Genomic DNA, 6,219 nt, shown 5'->3' with positions numbered 1-6,219 from the left:
TTCACTGCCATCTTTGTCAGATACTCTAATATTGTGATTTACTGTGTGTTGTGCGCTCGGTTTATGCTTGTAGGTACTGATACGTTTTCAGTTTTGTTGTTTATTTTGTTTTGTACGTGACGGAGCTAGTTGCGTCTTTGTGCGTGTTGTCGTGTGCTGTTATTCGGTGCTGTCATTCCCTGCTAAAGGGAGCCATGGACACGTTGGGCTGTGTATGAATGGCTTCTCTCTCGGCTTCGTTTTCACTGTACAGTGAGAAAAAAATGAATGAATGAATGAATGAATCAATCAATCAACGAATGTTTTATTTTACACTTTTTGCATCGTACAGTACCAAACAATCAATAGGCAACATTTGTATCGGTTAAATCTGGGGTGTTAGTCACTTTTTCACGGCTCTGCGCACGTTACGTCTGTACTCGCACCAGAGCAGTAAACTGCAGCGGACGAACAGTGATACGTGAACAGTTAAAACATGATTTCTCTACTAGCGTCTCTCTCACTTGGTGTCGAGCGCACATATGCCGCCCTTGGTAGTGTTGCGCTTGTGGATCTGCGTCCGGAACATTTTCCAGCTGGATTAGATGCGGGAGCCGTGCAGCGTCCCTTTGGAGACCACGACGTCGCTGTAGTAGAGGTAGTGGCGCAGGCTGTCGGGGGGCACCATCGCCGGGAGGACGGCGAGGTCTCCCACTATGCAGACCAGCTCCGTCACCGAGACTCTGCCAATGTGCAAAGGAGAAAGGACATGATTTCACCTTAGGCCGAAGGAAGACCTGCGGGTTATCCTTCACCGGAGAGACCATGGGCAGCTGGCCGACAATGGACTGCCGATGCCCGGCATGCCTGCCACTGGGGGCGAGGAAGTCAGTTTAACGAGGGTAACAGCTGCCGAACAAGAAAAAGTGTCCAGCTTCTCACTTGCATACATAGCGGAGCAGCTGGAAAGGAGGAATCAGAGCGGTAACAGCGGAGATGAAAACGTGCTGGGGGAAGAACACTCCGAGTCTTAGTAGCTTCTCTGCTTCTTACGAGAGCACGCAAACAAAAAACAAACGACGCCGTATGACCACGAATAATCTGAGAGATAGAGCTAGTGCTGGAATTCGCTGTCGGTTTGGCAGGGTAAAGAGCGACTGTGTGAAAGCACGCTTGCGGACCACCGTACGATCGACAGGTGCGACAGGGCATAACTGGTGGTATATAATGCGAGTGCAGCCGTGGAGCTAGAGATCAATGGTTCTCGTGAGCTGTGGAGCAGGCACAAATCTCCATCTACACCTGCTATGGCCATGCGCTTATTAAGTCATGTCACCGGGGGAGGTCACATTCACACGACTCAGCATATTTACCTTTTTCCTGTCGATAAATCACTGAATAGCAGTAAGTTTCAACCAGTAGGTACGTAGGCTTCGTTGTTTCTGGTTTACTATTCACGTACTCTGCTCTTTCTGGAATAACGTGCTAGATGGCTAAGTTCCCTCCACAAAATCGGGTTTGAAGGGTTCGCCGGGACAGGAAATAAAGTGTAGCGTGATCCCGCACGCATACAGGGTTTCGCACCCTGTTAAAAAGTACACCTAAAGGGTTCAGGGTGGATGTCGTTCTCCCGATTCCGAATGGAATAGTATCTATTTGTCCGGCGAACACTTGGCCCCAGGCATTATTTGTGCTGGCTGTATACTACAGAAAGTCACGTAGGCTGTCTTTGTGCAATAAACAGTTGTGAGTGCGTTTTGTTCTCTATATATGTTTATGTGTTTCCTGTCCGTGTTTGTGTTGCGCCTCTAAAAGTGGAAACGTCAAGCAACGTTCTCAGCTTTCGATCTTAACCCCGTTCCTTCATCTGTGCTTAACCTGCGCGCCGAAAGTACGAATGCACACTTACAGCTAGAAGACCCGGTCGGTGATGGACGTGTTGACACATATTTTGTCCTGTGTGGTGGCATTGGTGGCTTGTGAGGAGGGAAGTCCGGTGGAGAAAAACGTGGCACAACCAGAGGCACGTGGTGTGGTACAGGCCCTTCTGGAGAAACCACGGCAGGGCCCTGGAAAAGCAGAAAGGGAAAGCGTAGAAGAGTAATTGAAGCCAGTGGAAGTGGAAGATCAACGGTTCGCAATGGCGTGAACATCTGAGTGTGTGCCCCATTGAAATATAAGAACACTTCTCAGCCTGAGTGCGCATGACTGCGGTTAACATAGACGGTTTAATAAGGGAGCAACAACTCATTAGCATCCGCCTGAGTGCAGCCATCCTGCCATGTCTGTCAATTCTTGCGTAAGACATCTTATTGCGATGCATATAACATTAGAGCAACTATGATACCTAACCGACCAGGAGCGAATAATCTTCGGTGCCAACCTCTGCGTGGCGCTACCAGTGTGCACACGAAAGCGGCTTTGCTTCTGGAAGCAGCCGCCGCTGCTGCTTGGCAATAGCAGATACTTTACATAAAACTTCGAGTTGTGAATGTTGTGAAGTTTGACGGATCTGGCATTTCTTTATAGAACCCTGATGCTACAGGTCATCTCTACGGTTCTCCTTCACGTGCATAAGCCTCTTGCTTTTTTGAAACTCGAAAGCACTTTGCAGAATACGATTATTCTGTGGTCTTATGCCAGGGAACTCACTGCTAAAACTTTCTTCTTACCACAACCGCTGCGGCCGTAATTCGATGGAGGAGATATAAAGTAAGCGAAATGGATAATGTATATTAGATGCATGAGTAAATCTATAACAAGTGCGTGCAATTACTTGGACTACTCCACGTCTTTCCCACCTGACCTTCCATTCGACGATCCAGTCAGCAGGCTGACCCTGTCGGCCAGGATATGGGCAGGTCCAAACGACCTGACAGTAGTCAAGAAGTCTAGACTGCGGGCCGGACGCAGTTGGTCTGCTGGCTCCTTGAAGAAATGGGACTGAGGACGCAAACAGGTGTCCGTCGGAGACGACCAGATTCTTGAGACCCAGCCGACTGCCCGGTAGGTGCTGACAGAGAGGCGTGGTACCGGTGTCGTTTAGGGCAAGGCTGAGTTGCGGACCGTTGGGGTTACGGTCGTAGCCTGCGATAACTTCCAGAGCTGATTCTCAGCATGCAAGGAGCCTGGAAGTCCTCTTCTTCCTCTAGGCAGAACTAGCACACTAAACTAAGATGATGAGGAAAAACGTGCCGTACCTTGTACAAAGGTACGGGAGACACACTCCCAATTTTCGGCTGAACCCACACTGTGGGTATGTGTCTGTAGACGACTGGAAGATATCAACACACTCCCGGCGTTGTTGTCGGGCTCATTTTTAACGCGGCAGCGTTATGAAGCTCGTTGTTGTTGTTACCCTCACACAAAGGCACATGCCCACAAGGAAGATTGACCAAGAATTGGAAGGCACAGAGAGTTTTTCAGATAAACCTTTTCATGGTCGATAATATAAGTAAAATACTTATTTCATGGACGAAAGCTCGTGTCGCAAAAAACCTCGCGTCGTCGTCGGCGTCGTTCACCATGGGCACTACCCCCCCCCCCCCCCCCCCCCCTAAAAATCGCCAGAGAAGCAGCCTAGAAGGCAGTGGGCCACATAGATCACGTGACCTTGGGGCATCATCAGAATTTGCCCATCGGATTGTGAGCAAACTGCTTACCTTGGCAGGGGGCAGTTCAATTATTCATTGGTCGCTGGACGTTGCTGGGGAAGACCAACCTGGGCCTCACAAGGCACACCGGTGGCAGCGCGTACCATCGCCGGACAGTGACACATCGCTTAACCGCTTAACCGCTGGACCACTGAGCCATGAGCCGTACGGGCATTAACGCATTAACATTATCGCGTCATACCCTTAAGGCATAGCTTAAGAGTAAGTATCCTCTTTTTATGATAAAATAAGCTGAAACTCATCACTCAGTAAAATACTAACCTAGTGTTCGACCTGGGGAATTGCGATTAATACCGAAAAAAAAACTGCTGCGATGACTGTAGCTCGGAAGAGAGATCCACTAGCCTTCAGACATCACGTTGCTAATCATACCTTGGGGTCATAATTACACCTTGCCTTTTTTGTAATCAGCGTATAGAGTATACCGGATGTTTTTTTAGAAGGTCCAAAATTTTTTCAAACTGTTTTTGAGGTATGAGGAAAGGGAAGCTTTTTGCGGCATAGTAACACCAATGTTGACGGGCATCAGAAACGGGGGAATTATGTTAACTAGTATATTAAATAGCTTAATTTTAATACTAATTTTTGAACTATTACCGATAGGCTCTTGATTGCATTCTGAAATTTGTAGCCGGTAGTTAGTAACAGCCATATCAGTTTTTAGAATTTTGAAAAAAAAAACGCAATTACCCTTGCCGCTGTGGCTAAGCTAACTTGGGCCATTTCTGACGCCATTCGAAAACCACGTGATTGCGGGAGAGCGCTAAGCTACATCAACCAAATCGCGACACTGTGAAGCACGTACCACGCAACAATCACAGCCCCACCTGTGCTGCAGTGCTCCTCGCCACTTCGCTGCTCCAGCGCGGTCGGGGCAGAGAATGTCAGGTGACACGCTCGTCACGGATTGTCACGATTTGATTGACGTCGCTCGGCGTCCTCCAGGAAGCGCGCGGTTTTCGAATGACGTGAGAAATGGCCCAGATTAGCTGAGCCACAGCGGCGAGGTTAGCCAATTCCCCAGAACTGGCAGGAATATTCTAATCAGGCTTGGAATTAACTTCTAACCTACGAATACAGACGCTAAAGTAGACTTGCACCGCGACCATTGGGGAACCTATACTAATCAAACCACTTCCGAAAAACATGCACCAAGAAGGTAGAAGACAAGCACGAGCGCATAATAAATACGGACAGTGCACCGGAACAATTTATATAGATGCTGCGGAATACAAACACACAAATGTCTGAAATTGTGGCTGTGAACGGGAATTGGTGACCACATCGTCCCGGCAACCATCAAAACCAAATCCTCTTTAACGCCAGAAGAGGCAGCACTAGCCCTCTTCCTAGTGCATGCCCAAGAGAGCACCATACTTAGCGACTCTAAAATGGCTTGCAATATTTTCGCAAAATGGTGAATTACAAGCATCTCTCTTAAAATCCTCAACGCCACCAAACGCTCACCAAATTACTCAGAACTGCATATGGGCCTCAACCCATTCGGGGAATCCGGGGAACAAGGCAGCCCACAATAAAGCCCGAGGTTTCGTCGACCGGGCACTGGATGAGTCTGTCTCCCTAAATTTCACGAATGACTCCATGATCACATATTATGATCTAACCAATCGTTTTAAACTAGAGGAGAACTCCCCCCTCCCCTCCACACAAACGCCTGACTAAAGAACAAGAGGTTACATGGCGTCTTCTAAATAACGAGATTGATATACAACCCATCACTGCTCGCGCACATTTATCCTAATCAATACAACCCCGACTGCAAACACTGCGGCCAACGGGATAACTACCATTGTATCCTTTGGGATTGCAAAATAGAGCCACCTCCGGGTGACCTAGTTACCGATCCTTCTCTCGTGCGGTGGGAGGCCGTGTTGGCTAGCTCTGACCCCAGAACCCAAGTTCTGGTGTTGGAGTGGGCTGACAAAGACGTTAAGGGATATATACTCCCGACCACTTAACGCGACTTCTTAGCACCAAGCTCTTTCCGACGAATAAAATGTTTTACAATCAAGCAATTAGTTGAGCCGCAGCGGCGAGGGCAACTACGTTTTAGTTATTGTGAAAACTGATATGGCTGTTGCTAACGGCCGGCTACAAATCTCTAATTGCAATCAGGTGCCTATCCATAATATATAAAAAGTGAACTATTGGAACTTAGTTAATCACTTCAATAGTTAACACGATTCACCTGTTTTTCGACGTCCGAATACACTCGTATTACTATATTGCAAAAAGGTCATCTTTACCTCAAAACGATATTTTCAAAAACTCTTCACCTTTTAACTAGCTGGAGTTTCTTACCCTTGCTATAGGCATTTTTGTCAAATGCCTTAAGTTCCGGGCTTGATCAGATGCTGCTGCTATTTGAGGGCGAGAATACCGGCGCAGTCTAGCGTGAGTGGAAAACTTTAAACGGTCTTTGGGGATGACGTTTACCATTACATAGCATGTTACAGCGACATTCGCAGTGTCGTTGAAGCTGCCAGTTACCTTTCCTCCACGTGGTATTTCATTAAAGAGTTCCTGAAGTCTTCTTCATTCAACC

The 6,219-nt window shown here is 47.7% G+C and overlaps 1 long non-coding RNA gene across 1 annotated transcript; it reads right to left on the bottom strand.

Moving 5' to 3' along the window:
• Positions 1-507: 507 nt before the first annotated feature.
• Positions 508-3,112, bottom strand: LOC144135310 (uncharacterized). Its single transcript, XR_013315444.1, has 3 exons — positions 2,786-3,112; positions 1,889-2,048; positions 508-722 (listed from the first exon to the last, which is right to left on the bottom strand). It is a non-coding gene; the product is annotated as an uncharacterized LOC144135310 (long non-coding RNA).
• Positions 3,113-6,219: the final 3,107 nt, after the last annotated feature.

This window comes from Amblyomma americanum, chromosome 5 (genome assembly GCF_052857255.1).
Source record: "Amblyomma americanum isolate KBUSLIRL-KWMA chromosome 5, ASM5285725v1, whole genome shotgun sequence".
Taxonomy (NCBI): domain Eukaryota; kingdom Metazoa; phylum Arthropoda; class Arachnida; order Ixodida; family Ixodidae; genus Amblyomma; species Amblyomma americanum.
Note: the sequence above shows the minus strand (reverse complement) of the source record. Positions and strands in the feature narration are given on the sequence as shown.